General features: G+C 46.2%; 1 protein-coding gene across 2 annotated transcripts in view; it reads left to right on the forward strand.

The window, feature by feature from the left end:
- Positions 1–18,439, forward strand: part of PPP1R14D (protein phosphatase 1 regulatory inhibitor subunit 14D) — a 26,522-nt gene continuing 8,083 nt past the window's right edge. For both annotated transcript variants that reach the window (XM_003418660.3, XM_064292187.1), the window contains exon 1: positions 1–307. The gene's annotated coding sequence lies outside the window, so the exon portion shown is untranslated. The remainder of the gene's footprint in view (positions 308–18,439) is intronic.

The following is an 18,439-nucleotide window of genomic DNA, read 5'->3' on the forward strand; positions in this document are numbered from 1 at the left end:
CGGGACCTGAGAGAGGGGAGGGGACAGAGGAGGAGACACACCTGATCAGCCCGGGAGACCTCGAGGAAGGCGGTCTGCGGGGAGGAAGTGAGGGCGAGGGCGGGGAAGCAAGGGGCGCCCTGCCAGCAAAGTGGGGTTCGCGGGCCCTGCCCTCCCACGCACCGTGCGGTGACCAACCGCCCGACGGACGTTCAGGTGGACGGCTAAGAAACTCGTACCCGGACACACGCACGAGCGCAGAACAAAAGGCCAAACACGCTCCGAGCCCGCTCCGCCCCGCGCTCCCGGTCCCAGGTTACCTGCGCAGGTGAGCGGGGTGGGGCCAGGCCCGCCGAGGTTCCGGTCCCGGCTTCCTGCGGGGCTCCTGCCGCCGCTTCCGTACCGGTGTCCGGCTCGCTGGCGATCAGCCACCTTCTCCCGGTAGTTTCTGGTGAAACTGAGTCACCGCGGCGGGGGCGGGGCCGGACATTAACCCCTGCGCCGCCAGTCCCGCCCCCGGCCGGTGTGCGGCGGCCCTGCCTCCCAGGGCGGGCTTCCGGGCGACCTCCCCGCGGGCCTGCGGCTCCCAGCCCCCCCCCCAGCCTGGTCCCCCGAGGGGCTCCGGGGCCTGCGGGCGCCCTCCTCGCGCCTCGCCTTAGAGGCTGCTCTCCGCCGACTCCTCCGAGCCCGGCCCCGCGAGGGGCCCCGCGTTGCAGAAGTGCACCCCGACCCGCGGAGGCCGGGACACGGCTGGGGCGCTCCAGCGAAGTCGAGCACGCACGGGTCCGGCGCTCTGGGGCGGCTGCCGCCAGCCTCCCTTTCCCGTCCTGGGCAGCATTCCCAACCCCAGGCCTGGGGCGCTGGTGGAGGGGCTGGGGGAGGTGAAACTGGGGAAAGCCCAATGCAAATTACTTCGCCGCCCGTCGCCTGCCCTCGGGAAATCGTTTCCATTGCTCTGCAGGAAGAGAACCTTTGATTATGGAAATTCGGGATGCCTGTTTTCTGGCCTTGCCAGCGTTGGGAAACCCTTCTTTCTGCCTCAGAGAGAAAACTGAGGCAATTTCCTGAGTCCGGGCTTAACTGCTTGACCCACAATGGTTCCCTTTTGTTTGAGGCCCTTCCTCATTTTATATTAAAGTTTACCTTCCCGTCTCTTGTGGAAGCGGAATCTCAGTTACTGCGGATTGGCCCTTTTCCTTGAAGTTCACGTTCCCTCGCCTTTCTTGGTTAAGAGCTGACCACTTTTTTCCCAGTAAAATTGCCATTTTCAACCCCTTAGACGCTTAAAGGTTCAGTTCGCCAAAGTCACTGAGTCAATGCCCTTCACCGAACCGTGGAGTCCTTGAAGCCAAGCTCCTTGCTCTTCCTGGATGAAGAGCCCCTCTTAAAAGACCATTCACTTCAGAACCAGATTGGTCTGGTCTCCCCCCAAAAAAGGAATCCCACACCTTTCCATGATGGCTTAACATCCTCCGTCCAATGGGACTGGTCTTCTGGATTTCTCACCTGGGGCAGCTTTATCTGGCCATCCTGTAGCCAACTTTTTGAACCTTTCCCTTGCTAAACTACAAGATCCCCCAGCTGCCCACATTATGGGTGTTGAGTATGGGAATCTGAGGTCTGTGTCTTCCTTTTTCTGGATTTTCTGGACTTCCAGAGCCCCTGGCACAGTGGTGGACATAGAGCAATGATGGTGTGCTGGGAATGGAGCAAATGCCTGTGCAGTTACCAGAAGTAAAGGATTTTGTTGTTCCCCACTGCACCCCTAATACCTTAAGCATACAAGGACCCTAACACAGGAGGATATTACCTTATGGGCATGTTGTTTGTGCATGTGTCAGTCAGTTACAAAGACCTACATTTATCAAGCACTGACAACGTCCCAAACCCTTGTTTCTTAGCCATTCCCACACTCTATCCCATTTCATACGCAAGCCAAGGAAGTGGATACCATTTTTGCCCCCATTTTACAGCTGAGAAACAGGCTCAGACAGGTGAACTAACTTGGGTCATGCAGCAGCCAGGTGGCAAAGCAGGGAACAGAGCCCAGGGAGGCCAGCTTCATTGCTTTGATGACCAAACATTCACAGCACTTGGAATTCTCTCTTCATCTGGAGGTTCCACCCCCTCCTCGATACAACTTGGGTGGGACTAAAACTCATTTTCAAGTGGTGAACAGCCATCGTTTCTTGAGATGGCTACTGTGTGCCGGGTCGTATTTAACATATGATTGCTAATGCTTACAACTAAAAGAATTGTTTCCACTTTGCAGAGAGGTTCAGTAACTCCATCAAGGTCCCGTAGTGAGGAGTGGGAGACAGGTTATACAGGAGTTGAGTTTGTGGGCTCAGAGTCAGATTACTGGGTTCAAGTTTTCATCTGCCACTTACCTATCTGCGTGACCTTAGGCAAGTTATCTAACCTTTCTGTGCATCAGTCTCTTTGTATATGAAATGGAGCTTCATAGGGTTGTTGTGGGGATAAAATGAGTTAACACAAGTCAAACATTTGACAGCACGAGTGCTCTGTAAATGTGACCCGAAAAGAAAGTGACAGCCAGGATTTTATCCCACTATTCTCTGACATAAAATATCACACTTTCGCCACTACCTCATGCTGCTTCTTACACGTAGAAAGAAAATCTACTCATGAGGAACAAAGACCTTAAAATAACCCAACCGTGTTGAAAGTGATTGTTGTGTAGACAGTAGATAAGAATTATCCTAGGTGAAGGGGAGGACAACACACAATACGGGGAAAGTCAGCACAACTGGACTAGACCAAAAGCTAAGAAGTTTCCTGAATACAACTGTCTTAGTCATCTAGTGCTGCTATAACAGAAATACCACAAGTGGATGGCTTTAACAGACAGAAATTTATTCTCTCAAAGTCTACAAGTCCAAATTCAGGATGCCGACTCCAGGGTAAGGCTTTCTCTCTCTGTCGGCTCTGGAGGGAGGTCCTCGTCAACAGCCTTCCCTTGGTCTGGGAGCATCTCAGCACAGGAACCTCGGATGCAAAGGATGCGCTCTGCTCCTGGCACTGCTTTCTTGGTGGTATGAGGTCCCCATGTCTCTCTGCTCACTTCTCTCTTTTATATCTCAAAAGAGATTGGCTTAAGACACTACCTAATCTTGTAGACCTTGTCAGTATAACTGCTGCTAACCCATCTTACCACATCATAGTGATAGGATTTACAACATATAGGAAAATCACATAAAATGGTGGACAACCACACAATACTGAGAATCATGGCCCAGCCAAGTTGACAGATATTTTGGGGGGACACAATTCAATCCATGACAACAACCAAACACTTCGAGGGACAGAGTAGCAGGGGCAGGGGTCTGGTGACCATGGTTTCAGGGAACATCTAGGTCAATTGGGATAAAAAAGTTTATTAAGAAAATGTTCTGCATCCCACTTTGGTGAGTGGTGTGTGGGGTCTTAAAAGCTAGTGAACAGCCATCTAAGATGCATCAGTTGGTCCCAAAGGAGAATGAAGAAGACCAGAGACACAATGAAAATATTAGCCCGAGACAGAAAGGACCACGTAAGCCAGAGACTCCATCAGCCTGAGACCAGGAGAACTAGATGGTGCCTGGCTACCACCAACGACTTCCCTGACAGGGAACACAACAGAGAGTCCCTGACGGGGCAGGAGAAAAGTAGAGTGCAGACTCAAATTCTAGTAAAAAGACCAGACTTAATGATCTGATTGAGACTGGAGGGACCCCAGAGATCATGGACCCTGGACTTTCTGTTAGCTGAGAACTGAAACTATTCCCAAAGCCAACTTTTCAAAGATTAGACTGGACTATAAGACATAAATGATAACTCGTGAGGAAAGTGCTTCTTAGCTCAAGGAGATACATGAGACTTAATGGGCAACTCCTGTCTGGAAGTGAGATGAGAAAGCATAAAAGGACAGGAGCTGGTTGAACGGACACGGGAAATCTGGGGTGGAAAGGAGGAGTGTGCCGTCATATTACAGGGATTGCAACTAGGGTCATAAACAGTATGTGTTTAAATTTTTGTACAAGAAACTATCTTGAACTGTATACTTTCACTGAAAGCATAATAAAGAAAAAAAAAAGTGTTTTGAATGGAATCATATCCTCCCAAAATATGTGTTGACTTCCTAACCCCTGTACCTGTGGATGTGATCCTGTTTGGAAACAGGACTTTTCTTTTGTTGCATTAATGAGATAAAACCAGTATAGGGTAGACCCTAAAACTAATCACTTCTGAGTTATAAAAACACCAGCATAGACACACAGAAGCACATACAAGGGGAAGACAGACTCTAAGGAACACCAAGAAGTACCAAGGATCGCTGACAGATACCAGGAACTAGGAGAGAGGCTCACAGAATTGATGCAACCAAGACCCTAAATTGGACTTTTAGCCTCCTAAACCGTAAAAAAATAAATTTCTGTTCTTTAAAGCCATCCACTTGTGGTATTTCCATTACGGCAGCACTAGATAACTAAGATAGTGATGGTATTTGAATGGTGAGAATATGATGTAAGATTTTCTTATTTCTAGTTTTTAAGATACTTTCCAAGTTCCTGTTAATGAGCACAAAATGCTTCAATATGAAGAAATAAACACATTATGACAACCTCCGTATTCATCATAAAACCAAACCCATTGCTGTCGAGTAGATTCCAACTCAAAGCAACCCTACAGCGACCCTATAGGACAGAGTAGAACTGCCCTAGAGGGTTTCCAAGGAGCAGGCTAGTGGATTTGAACTGCTGACCTCTTGGTTAGCAGTGGAGCTCTTAACCACTGTGCCACCAGGGCTCCACATATTTAGGCTCAAATCTCTCTTCTCTCCACTTGTCTCCTGTTCTCACTGTCCTAGTCACATTGGCATTATCTGTGCCCCTGCTTTTCCTTGGGCTTTCCTCACAAACACCCAACCAGCCCCTGAGTCCTGATTCTCTTCCTTGGTAGTCGTTCCCATCCATCCCATCTTGTCTATTGTCACTGCTGCCCTTGCCCTGAGCTCTGTGCCAGCTTCCTGAGGGACTCCAGGCCACCCTGCACACTGCCACATGGTTCCTTCCTTTGGCCCTGTCTTCATCTGCCCTTCATATGTTCAGACCTTCAGTGACCCTAAGATCCTCTCTGGAAATATGCCTAGAGCCAACTATTCCCTGGATGGATTCATAAAGTTTGGTTTGTGAAGAGGCAGAGAGTTTCCGAGCTGTAGGGGCCTTAATTAAATCTCTTTCTCTTACATATAGGGAACTGAGGCCTAGAGATGTCTTGATTTGTCCAGGAACATTGAGCTAAAATGTAACAGAGCGAGCTCCAGACCCCAGGTCTCCTGACTACCAGTCCTGGGCCCTTTCCATTATTCTGAGCTGCCTTCCTGCAAAGCTTTTCCAAATGATCTCATTTTCTAATTCTATATTGCAGGCAGAAGGACAGTTATCTGGGTGAGTAAGCTCTTTTGTTACACCATGTGGCTCATTTTCCCTCTGCGAGGTTTGGGAAGAGAATGGCCTAGGTTCTGTGCCACAGACTTCATTCTTATTTGCTACATCACCAGTACTGACCATTGTTTTTAGGTATGGGCAGTTTGGTGACAATATTTAGTCCTCAACACCACTACTAAAAAGGGAACACTGAATGCCTTGTCTTGGATGGTGGTCTGCTGGCATCTGTGGGAAGGTGTGGTGTCTTGTCTACAAAGGTGGTCCACCAATAGTACCTGTTTGTACTGTAACTTACTTTGACTAATAAAAGAAACCAATCCACTGCCATCAAGTCAATTCCAACTTGTTGCAACCCTGTAAGACAGGGTAGAACTGCCCCATAGGATTTCCAAGGAGTGGCTGGTGGATTTGAACTGCCAATCTTTTGGCACCAGGGCTCTATTGCGCCACCAGGGCTCCACTTTGACCAATAGAATGTAGCAAAAGTGGCTGCCATTTTTCCCTCTTGGAGACAGTTGCAATATAAATAAGATTGACCACCCTGCAGGAAAGGCCACCTGAAGCGAGCAAGACCTTAGAGAATGAAAGACTATGAAGGGAGAGAGAGGCCCGGTTAGCTCCCAGTCATTCCAGCTACCCCAGCTCAGGAGCTGGGTGAAACCATCTTGCATCCTTATTGTCCCAGCAGAGGCTAGCACTGTGTGCCAAGTTCTGCCCAAATTGCAGAACTGTGATCAAATAAATGTCTGTTTGTTTTAAGCTTCTAAATTTTAGGGTGGTTTATTACATGTCGGTAATAACTGAAACAGAGGGTAATATATCATAAAAATGATATGTAGGGGACGTCTGACCTCCTCTAACTTCACAAGAGGGAAGGAGAATCAAGATCAACAGCCCAAGGCTGATTGGTATGCCGTGGGCGTCAGACGTGCCTCCACCCTCCAGCCTTTTTGCCAATTCTGACACCATCCATCCCTCCCACAGCACTTGTACTTCTCTGCTGGATTCAATTAATTCCTTGCAATGATTGCACAAGAACTCACAGACCATACTCTTGATGATGGGGTTTATTAGGGAATTAACAGGTTACAATTCAGGATCAGAAACAACTCAGGATAGAGTTCTTCAGTCAGGACAGACTCTTTTCAGCCATGCCTATAGGCTCACCTCTGCCTAGACCTCGGCCTCTGTCCTGCTCAGGCAAGTGTTACAAAGCTCTTTTAGCTCTGCCAGTAAGTGTCCAGAGGCATCCCATTCCTCTAGTAAGCCTCCTGCCCAAAGGTGCTCAGCGTTCTCACTCCATTGGCTGGGAAGCCCACCATGCCATCTCCTGCCTATCTCCTGGTTCTGCTCTCTCTATTGCCACCATTTCTCTGCTGCTGCTTCTTGCTATATTTTGCCATCTCTGATGTTACAGCTCTCTCTCCGTCTCCTGAATCTAGGAGGTTCTCAGCGCAGGGATCCCGGGTCCAAAGGATGCTCTCCACCCCTGGGTCTTCTTTCTTGGTGTTGATGAGATCCTCCCTTCCTGCCTCTTAGATGGCTCATTTTAAGTCTAGCAGGATGGCAAAACTGATCAATCCCCTCATTAGGGTTCCATACACCTTGTTTGGGTGGTACTACCCCCAAGACGGTACCACGTACCTTATTTACATTATTAGCAAGCTATCCAATCCCCTTGGTGGGCCATAATCACCTCATTTGCATAGCCCCACCCAGTCATTCTGTGAGAGCTACAAAGACTATGAGTAGAAGGGATGTATTAAGTAATTCACTGTACCATATATATTTACAGAATAAATTTTTCTTTTAACGCTCTAAGTAAAAGCCCGCTAACTCCCTTGATAACACAGAAACAAGGATTTTTGTTAAAGAACTGGGGGAAAAGTAATACAGGCCTGCATCCTCTTTGTTGCCCTGCCCTCATATGGCCCTTCAGTCCTGGTGGCTTTTCCTTCCCATCTTATCTGGGATCCTGAGCTCCTTTATCTTGTGCAAACTTACTGATGAATGGTGACACGACACGAGTAGGCCTGTGAGATGTGTATCAATGCCAAGATGGAAGAATGTAAATAAGGAGCCTCGCACTACAGATAATGGATGTAACTCATTTGTGTGCAATTGAATTTCAGTTTATAGACGAGCAAACAGGTTCAGAGAGGCTCCTTGCTGCTGGGTGTCTGTGCGTGAACCTGTGTCCCTGTGTAGGCATCCTGTGATGTCTGCATCTTTGTGTCTCTCCAATCTGTCACCAAGTTCTGTTAAATATTACCCCTAAATAGCTCTATCCCCTGTCCACTTCTCACCATCAACAGAAACCCCTTCCCCAGCCAAGCCCTACTGCAATGGCCTCCTGACTATCTCCTTGAACCCTTCTGTACCCTCTGATCCTTTCTCCACGTAAAAGCCAGAACACTGTTTTGGAAATTTAAATCTGAATATGCCTACCTGCTCAACCACCACTGCTCAAGACCCTTCGGTGATTGCCCAGTACCCTTGGAATGGAGACAAAACTCCTCAACCAGCTCACAGAGCCCTGCATGGTTACCCACATCCCCTTTCCTGCCTCATGGCTCACTTTTCCCTCCTTCTCCTCTCTGTTTCAGCCCCACTGACCTTCTCTTAGTCCCTTGTACTCACCATCTCCTTCCTGCCACAGGACCTTTGCATATGCTGTGCCTTTGGCCAGGCCCACTCTTGCTGACCTCTTTGCTTAGTTAATTCCTACTCACCCTCAGAACTCAGTTTAAATGTTGCCCCTCACTAGGTCACACCCTCACTAGACACTCATACAGCACCCCCTACTTTTTCTTTACATTGTTAAATGCAGGTGTAGTTTTACATTTATTCATTTTATTATTTGATAATGTGAGTTTATTTTCACACTAGAGTGTAAATTCTAGGAAGGAAAGGATTGGTGATTGATCATAATGCTTGGCTTATTGAAGGAGCTCATACAATCTTTGCTAAATGAATGAACAAAACCCAGTAACTCTTCTAACTCTGTTCCTTTTTCTAGAAAGGGCCCCAAACCCTTGGGAAGGTAGGAAACAGAGGAGGGAGGGAGCTATCATAATAATGTCTGCAGGTCACAGAGTGTCAAAGTAACAACTGTGTCTACAAGCTGTGTTAGTAGGGGCATGTAGAGGCCGCCCTACCCCTACTCATCTCCATCCTCTTCTGGACTTCTGGCATTTTCCAAAGAGTACACAAAGAGAGACACTGCAGGTAAACCCCAGGGCCAGCCTTCAGCAGGCCACACCCTCACCAGGAAGACAGGGAGAATGGGAGGGTGAAGAGAAGGAGGGAATGGATGTCTCCTGAGAAGGAACTCTGTTTTGGACGCCATGCTGAATATTTCCATATATCCCTCACTTAATCGGAAACCCTGGTGGTGTGGTGGTTAAGTGCTATGACTGCTAACCTAAAGGTCGGCAGTTCAAATCCTCCAGGCGCTCCTTGGAAACTCTATGGGGCAGTTCTACTCTGTCCCATAGGGTTGCTATGAGTTGGAATCGACTCGACGGCAATGGGTTTGGTCTTGGGTTTTTCTCACTTAATCCTCCTAACAATTCATCTTTGCAGATGAGAAAACAAATTCAAAAAAGTTGTGAAACTTGGCTAGTTACAAAATGAATGAGTGGTAAAGCTAACTTTGAAGTCAGACCTGTCATCCTTCCTTCCAAAGCCTGGTCTTTTCCAGTCTATTATCCTGGCTTCCAGCCCTTGAACACCTCTCCCACTCTGTTAACTTAGGGCCTGAATTCCATCATGAAAGGCTGTTTCACTGCTCTTTTCCAAAAGCTCTCTTTTAAGGTGTCTTGGTCATCTAGTGCTGCTATAACAGAAATACCACAAGCGGATGGCTTTAACAAAGAGAAGTTTATTCTCTCACAGTCCAGTATGTTTGAAGTCCAAATTCAGGGCACAAGCTCCAGGGAAAGGCTTTCTCTCTCTGTCAGCTCTGGAGGAAGTTTTTTTGTCATCAGTCTTCCCTTGGTTTCTTTGCTTAGGAACCTCAGGTCCAAAGGACATGCTCTGCTCCTTGCACAGCTTTCTTGGTGGTATGAGGTCCCCCTATCTCTCTGCTCGCTTCTCTTGTATATCTCAAAAGAGATTGGCTTAAGACATTATCTAATCTTGTAGATCTCATCAATATGTTGTTGTCCTTAGGTGCCCTTGAGTTGGTTCTAACTCATAGCGACCCTATGCACAACAGAACAAAACACTGCCCGGCCCTGAGCCATCCGTACAATCACTGTTATGCTTGAGCTCATTGTTGCAGCCACTGTGTCAATCCACCTCATTGAGGGTCTTCCTCTTTTCCTCTGATCCTGTACTCTGCGAAGCATAATGTCCTTCTCCCGGGACTGATCCCCCCTGACAACATGTCCAAAGTATGGAAGACGCAGTCTCGCCATCCTTGCTTTCAAGGAGCACTCTGGTTGTACTTCTTCCAAGACAGGTTTGTTCGTTCTTTTGGCAGTTCATTGGTATATTCAATATTTTTCACCAACACCACAATTCAAAGGCGTCAATTCTTCTTCAGTCTTCCTTATTCATTGTCCAGCTTTCACATGCATATGATGCGATTGAAAATACCATGGCTTGGGTCAGGCATACCTTAGTCTTCAAGGTGACATCTTTGCTCTTCAACACTTTAAAGAGGCCCTTTGCAGCAGATTTACCCAATGCAATGTGTCTTTTGATTTCTTGACTGCTGCTTCCATGGCTGTTGATTGTGGATCCAAGTAAAATGAAATCCTTGACAACTTCAATCTTTTCTCCATTTATCATGATGCTGCTTATTGGTCCAGTTGTGAGGATTTTTGTTTTCTTTATGTTGAGGTGCAATCCGTACTGAAGGCTGTGGTCTTTGATCTTCATTAGTAAGTGCTTCAAGTCCTCTTCACTTTCAGCAAGCAAGGTTGTGTCATCTGCATAACGCAGGTCATTAATGAGTCTTCCTCCAATCCTGATGCCCTGTTCTTCTTCATATAGTCCAGCTTCTCGTATTAGTTGCTCAGCATACAGATTGAATAGGTATGGTGAAAGAATACAACCCTGATGCACACCTTTCCTGAGTTTAAACCAATCGGTATCCTCTTGTTCTGTCCAAACAACTGCCTCTTGATCTATGTAAAGGTTCCTCGTGAGCACAGTAAAGTGTTCTGGAATTCCCATTCTTCGCAATGTTATCCATAATTTGTTATGATCCACACAGTCGAATACCTTTCCATAGTCAATAAAACACAGGTAAACATCTTTCAGGTGTTCTCTGCTTTCAGTCAGGATTCATCTGACATCAGCAATGATATCCCTGGTTCCACATCCTCTTCTGAAGCTGGCCTGAATTTCTGGCAGTTCCCCGTCAATATAGCGCTGCAGCCATTTTGAATGATCTTCAGCAAAATTTTGCTTGCATGTGATGTTAATGATATTGTTCTATAATTTCCACATTCGGTTGGATCACCTTTCTTGGGAATAGGCATAAATATGTACCTCTTCCAGTCAGTTGGCCAGGAAGCTGTCTTCCATATTTCTTGGCATAGATGAGTGAGCACCTCCAGCGCTGCATTTGTTTGTTGAAACATCTCAATTCATAGTCCGTCAATTCCTGGAGCCTTGTTTTTCACCAATGCCTTCAGAGCAGCTTGGACTTCTTCCTTCAGTACCATCGGTTCCTGATCATATGCCACCTCTTGAAATGGTTGAACATCGACTAATTCTTTTTGGTATAATGACTATGTATTCCTTCCACCTTTTTTGATGCTTCCTGAGTCATTTAATATTTTCCCCATAGAATCCTTCACTATTGTACCTCGAGGCTTGAATTTTTTCTTCAGTTCTTTTAGCTTGAGAAACCCTGAGCATGTTCTTCCCTTTTGGTTTTCCATCTCCAGCTCTTTGCACATGTCATTATAATACTTTACTTTGTCTTTTCAAGCCGCCCTTTGAATTCTTCTGTTCAGTTCTTTTACTTCACGAATTCTTCCTTTTGCTTTAGCTGCTCGATGTTCGAGAGCAAGTTTCAGAGTCTCTTCTGATATCCATCTTGGTCTTTTCTTTCTTTCCTGTCTTTCCAATGATCTATCGCTTTCTTCATGGATGATGTCCTTGATGTCATTCCACAAGTCCTCTGATCTTCGGTCACTAGTGTTCAATGCATCAAATCTATTCTTCAGATGGTCTCTAAATTCAGGTGGGATATACTCAAGGTCATATTTTGGCTCTCGTGGACTTGCTCTGATTTTCTTCCGTTTCAGCTTGAACCTGCATATGAGCAATTGATAGTCTGTTCCACAGTCGGCCCATGGCCTTGTTCTGACTGATGATATTGAGTTCTCCATCGTCTCTTTCCACAGATGTAGTCAATTTGATTTCTGTGTATTCCATCTGGCGAGGTCTCTGTGTATAGTCGCCGTTTATGTTGGTGAAAGAAGGTATTTGCAATGAAGAAGTCGTTGGTCTTGAAAAATTCTATCATTTGATCTCTGGCATTGTTTCTATCACCAATGCCATATTTTCCAACTACTGATCCTTCTTTGTTTCCAACTTTCACATTCCAATTGCCAGTAATTATCAATGCATCTTGAATGTATGTTTGATCAATATCAGACTGCAGCAGCTGATAAAAGTCTTCTGTTTCTTCATCTTTGGCCCTAATGGCTGGTGTGTAAATTTGAATAATAGTCATATTAACTGGTCTTCCTTGTGGGAAAAAAAAAGAATTTTTAGAATTTTTTTTTTTTTGTAGGTGTATGGATATTATTCTATCACTGACAGCATTGTACTTCTGGATAGATCTTGAAACGTTATTTTTGATGATGAATGCAACACCATTCCTCTTCGAGTTGTCATTCCCAGCATAGTAGACTATATGATTGTCCGATTCAAAATGGCCAATACCAGCCCATTTCAGCTCACTAATGCCTAGGATACTGATGTTTATGTGTTCCATTTCATTTTTCATGATTTCCAATTTTCCTAGATTCATACTTCGTACATTCCAGGTTCTGATTATTAATGGATGTTCACAGCTGTTTCTTCTCATTTTTAGTTGTGCAACATCAGCAAATGAAGGTCCCGAAAGCTTTACTCCACCCACATCATTAAGGTCGACTCTACTTTGAGGAGGCAGCTCTTCTCTAGTCATCTTTTGAGTGCCCTCCAACCTGGGGGGTTCATCTTCCAGCACTATATTAGACAATGTTCTGCTGCTATTCATAAGGTTTTCACTGGCTAATGCTTTTCAGAAGTAGACTGCTGGGTCCTTCTTCCTAGTCTGTCTTAGTCTGGAAGCTCAGCTGAATCCTGTCTTCCATGGGTGATCCTGCTGGTACCTGAATAACAGTGGCATACCTTCCAGCATCACAGCAACACACAAGCCCCCACAGTAGGATAAACTGACAGACACGTGTGGGCTCATCAATATAACTACCACTAATGCATCTCATTACATCATTAAAAAAAAAAAAAACCCGTTGCCATCGAGTGGATTCCGACTCATAGCAACCCATAGGACAGAGTAGAACTGGCCCATAAAATTTCCAAGGAGTGCCTGGTGGATTCGAACTGCCAACCTTTTGGTTAGCAGCCGTAGCTCTTAACCACTGTGCCACCAGGTTTTCCCAATACATCATAGCGATAGGATTTACAATATATAGGGAAATCATATCAGATGACAAAATGGTAGACAATCATACAATACTGGGAATCATGACCTAGCCAAGTTGACAGATATTTTGGGGGGGACACAATTCAATCCATGACATAGGGGTCAATGTATGATAGTTGGAGTTGATACAGTGGAAACAGACATTCAACATCATAAAGACAACCACTACAAGACCTAAAAGGAAGCACATAAACAAAAATTGATATGTGGGACAAATGTGCCTGATGGTCCCACGAATCTGTCTCTTGCTCCAACAGCATTTGGACAGAACAGACCCAGGGACTCCACACCTCCAGCCTGTGACCACCATCCAACGTCTTCTCCAGACTCGATTTCTGGGACCATCTTCTCGGTCAAACCCTGTTTCCAGGACCACTTAACACTGTTTTATTTGTTTCGTTTTTCTTATTGTTGACCAACCATGAGCTCCCAGATCCATCAGAATTAATCCAACAAAATAGAGGCCTTTGTCAACCGCCTGGTCAACCTGCATCTGCAGGCCTCTACATCTACCTTTCTCCGGGCTTCTATTTTGAATGTGATGATGTGGCCTTCTAAGGGGCCTTCCACGAGTTGGTGAAGGAGAACTGCAAGGTGCCCAGCATCTCTTTAAGATGCAAAACTAGTGTAATGGTGTGCCCTCTTCCAGGGCATGCAGAAGCCACCCAATGTGAATGGGGTAGGACCCTGGATGCCATGGACACTACCATGGTCCTGGAGAAGAATCCGTATCAGGCCCTTTTGGGTCTGCATGCCATGGGTTCTACCTGCACACACCTCCATCTCTGTGACTTTCTGGAGAGCCAGTTCCTAGGCGAGGAGGTGAATTTCTTCAAGAAGGTCGGTGCCCACCTGACCAACCCCTCCATCTCAGGCTGGCCTGGGAAGTATCTCTTGGGAAGGCCCACCCTCAAGTATGACTAGGGGCCTCCAGAGCCCAGTGGCCTTTGAGGGGCTCCTCTGCATTCTCTTGACATCTGGGCTTCTGCCTGATCCTCTCTCTCCAGCCAAGAGGCAGCTTTTAAAGCACCCTGGAGCCCTTTCCTAAACCATGGACCAAGTGGAAATAATAGAGCTTCTTTCACAGCAAAAAAAAAAAAATTGGTTTGTGTGTAAAAATGGCATGACCTCTTCTAAATCTCACAAGGGGAAGGAGAATGAAGACCAATAGCCCAAGGCTGATTCCTGAGGCAGAGATCAGACATGTCTCCTCTCTCCACCATCTTTATCAACTCTGATACCATCTATCCCTCCCACGGTATCTCTACTTCTCTGCTGGGTTCGATAATTCATTACAATGACCACACAGAACTCATAGACCATACTCACGATTACGGAGTTTATTAGGGGAGTAACAAGTTACAATTCAGGTTCAGGAATGCTCAGGATACTGTTCTTCCATCAGGATGGCCTCTTTCCAGCCACACAAGTCTCTCCATGGCCCTCAGCCTCTGCCCTGCTCAGGCAAGTGTTTCAAAGCTCTTTTAGCTCTGTCGATAAGCGCCCGGAGGCACCCTACTCTACCAGTAAGCCATGGCCCGAAGGCGCTCAACTTTTTCTCTCTGTAGGCCGGGAAGCCCATGTACCGTCCCCTGCGAGTCTCTGCTGCTGGTCTCTCCTGCCGCCATTTCTCTGTCACCGCTTCTTGCTGTCTTGTGTTCTAAGCTCTCTCTCTCTCTGTCTTTCTTGGTCTCCTGGTTCCAGGAGCTTCTCTGTGCAGGGATCCTGGGTCCAAAGAACACACTCCACCCTTGGCTCTCCTTCTTTGGTGGTGGTAAGATTCTCTTTTTCCCCCGCCTCTGGAATGGCTCATTTCAAGCTCAGCAGGATAGCAAAATTGACCAGTCCTCTCGGTGGGCCTCATTATCCTATTTGCACAGTCCTACCCAGTCACTGGAGTGAGAATTATAAGACCATGGACAGAAAGGCCACACAAAAGTGATCCATCACATTGCAGGCCGCCCCTTGGCTTTTCTAGCCCTGATTCTTTCATATTGAAGGGTCACTTCCCCCTCCCAGTCATTTTACCAGTCCAAAACAGTTATTAACAATTAGTCCTTCAGTAGATCAAAAGAGTCTTCAAGGTGAGGGTACTCAGGTACCAGCCATTCAGGTCTGCTGCAGGTGTCCATTTGACCTGGCCAGGTTCTCCAAAAGTCACCTTGGCTTCACCCTTCCTGGTGTCTGATAAAATTTAACTGAGAGAAGATTATTCCCTTACTCTGAATCTCATGAGGTATCAGCATAACAAAACCTTTAAGAGACTTTAGGTTTGGTCACTGTGCTTGAGTGCAGAAGTGCCTCCCCCTTAGTCCACTCCTTCACACTTACAGCTTCTACAATTACAGTCTTTACAATCACAATAAACCCTGTTAACAATCAACCCTCACAATTGAATTATATAATCCTATTAACATCTCCTCCCAACCTCTCCTCCCCTCCCAACCTCTCCTCCCCAGACCCATCAGGAAAAGAGGAATCTACTCAGTGGAGATCCTCCCTTGTCCCCCTCATTTAATATAAGTACACTCACGAAAGCATGTAAGTCAGCCACTTCATCCCTTTATCTCCCCCCATTTTAGATGGCCAATGTTTAAATTGCCCGTCCCTTTCAAACCAGTATTCTGAGAAGACAAGCATGTTCCTTGGTCTTGAAGAATCTTATGTTATGGTCGGAACTTTGAGCATCTGCATCCGTAAGTCCAGTCCTGAGCAAGGCATCAAATTGCAACAGTCTACACCGGCTCACAGTGTCAAACATCTTTCTCTTCATTCAGTCACGTTCTGGTTAGGTCAGCCCTAGCCATCTAAGCTAGGTCACAATGGGTAGCAGCCTCAGGCTCAAGAGTTCACACACACCTCCTGGCACTTCAGACAGCCCTTTCACACTGTCTCTTTCCTAGCCCTGCCTTGGGCTCGGTCAAGGGGTTCCACCCATAAACGTAGGCGTCCATACGACTCCCTTTACTTCTGAGCAGCCAGCCCTTCCTCTCTCCCTCTCATCCCTAGCCCCCATGGGCTGGGTCAGTGGGTGCCAGTGGGACATGTCCAAACTCAGCACATTACTTCATTGCTGCACTTTCCCCACTTTCACTCGTAAGTGGACACAGGTGGTCACCACAAGCAAGGGTATCAAGCTGTCTACGCAATGGTTCCCTTTAATTTCCAGTCCTGAAAGGGGTTTTCTTCTGATGGGCACTGACTCTTCCTGCCTTGGTGCACCCAATGGCAAACTGCTTGCTTGAAATTCAAAAAGCAAAATGGTCACTTTTTCCCTTGCAGCTCTTTCCTTCAAATGCAAATCTGTTCTCTCAGCAGTTCTGCATGTCTTTTCAAATGCAGGTTTCCTGACTCTGAAGGGTTCCAGTGGGGCTCAGGTGTACACAGGGCTACTGCATTCAAACAGCCTGTTTCTTCCAGCAAATTCTAGTTCCTCTTTTAGCATATCCAGTCAAGTATTGGCTGAAGGTGGAGTTACACACTCTCTGTAATCTGTAATATCCAGTATTCATTCCTACCGTACATTTAGGAGAAACATTCAATATCCATAGGACAGTCAGATAAACACATAATCCTAAACACATAACCCTTAAAAAACATTTCAGTTTCATCTTCTCTTCTCCTAACCTTAACTATCTTTCCATTCATTTGCATATGGCCTTGGACTTCTGGCTGGGTGGAACCAGTAGACCCTGGCCCTCTATCAGTTATCCTGCTTATCTGGCCAGGCTTTTGCCCAGGCCACTCCAGATATGGCTTTTTGGCCATTACAGGTAACAACAACCCAAATAACCATCTAAGAGTCAACAGTTTCACTTCTCAAGCCCCTTCATTCTTTCTCTTACAAAATCCTATGCTTTCATGAGTCTGGAACCATTGCAAAGAATCCCACTTCCGACACCAACTGTAAAAATGGCATGGAGGTGGAGTCTGACCTCCTCTAACTTCACAAGGTGGAAGAAGAATGAAGATCAACAGCCCAAGGCTGATTCCTATGAGGTGAAGGTCTGACATGCCTCCTTTCTCTGCCATCTTTATCAATTCTGACACCAACTGTCCCTCCCACTGCATTCTCTACTTCTCTGAGGGGTTCGATAATTCGTTGCAATGACCGCACAGAACTCACAGACCATACTCTCAGTTATGGGGGTTATTAGGGAAGTAATGAGTTACAATTCAGGCTCAGAAATCCTCAGGATACAGTTCTTCCATCAGGACAGCCTCTTCCCAGCCACACAAGCCTCTTCCTGGCCCTCAGCCTCTCCCCTGCTCAGGCAAGTGTTTCAAAGTTCTTTTAGCTCTGCTGATAAGCACCGGGAGGCACCCCACTCTGCCAGTAAGCTTTGGCCCAAATACACTCAGCTTTCTTCCTCCATGGACCAGAAAGTCCTCTGCATTGTCTCCTGCTGGTCTCTGCTGCCAATCTCTCCTGCCACCATTTCTGTGCCACTATTTCTTGCCATCTTGTGTTACAGCTCTCTCTCTCTGTCTCCTGGTTCCACGAGCTTCTCAGCGCAGGGATTCTGGGTCCAAAGGACACGCTCTGCTCTTGGCTGTCCTTCATTAGTGGTGGTATAATCCTCTTTTTCCTGCCTCTGAGATGGCTCATTTCAAGTTCAGCAGGTTGGCAAAATTTACCAATCCCCCTGGTGGGCCACAATTACCCTATTTGCATAGTCTCACCCAATCATTTGGATGGGAGTTGCAAAAACATTGGGAGAAAGGCCACACAAAAGCAATCCATTGCACCTCAATGTGGAAGGTAAAGGGGATATGGCAGTAGTGTGAGTTAATTTCTCATACTTCATATTGAGTAGACAAGAGATATTGTCTAAAATCAACAAATTCAGGCAGATACTACATAAAAGGATAATGATGATCACAGGAAAATGAAAAACAGAAGCTGTTGATAGTGGTTGCCTCTGGAGATGGAGCTGGAGAAGGGAGAGAAACTTTCATTTTTTATTCGTTTGTCCTTTGAACAACTCTTTTTTAAAATTAGTTGTTCTTTTGTTCTGCAACTTTTTTAAAAAAAGGTTTAGAAAGGACTAAACAAACAAAAATACCTGTTCTTTAGAATGTATGTCCGAAAGTGTTACATTCGGTATAAGTTTTCTTTTTCCACTGTCTGAAAGAACCTGAATTAGGGGAGGGTCGTGTGATATAAAACATGGTTTCCTAAGCAGGGAGAGTCATACGATACAAAACTGGATTCCTAAGCAGTTGCCTTTGGGGAATGGGCATGGCAGACAAGCACATAGGGCCAGGCAGACAGAGGAGAGTCTTCCTTCACATACTCCTAAAGGCAGGTTACATTCAGACATGAGAGAGC

Source organism: Loxodonta africana, chromosome 10, assembly GCF_030014295.1.
Source record: "Loxodonta africana isolate mLoxAfr1 chromosome 10, mLoxAfr1.hap2, whole genome shotgun sequence".
NCBI lineage: Eukaryota > Metazoa > Chordata > Mammalia > Proboscidea > Elephantidae > Loxodonta > Loxodonta africana.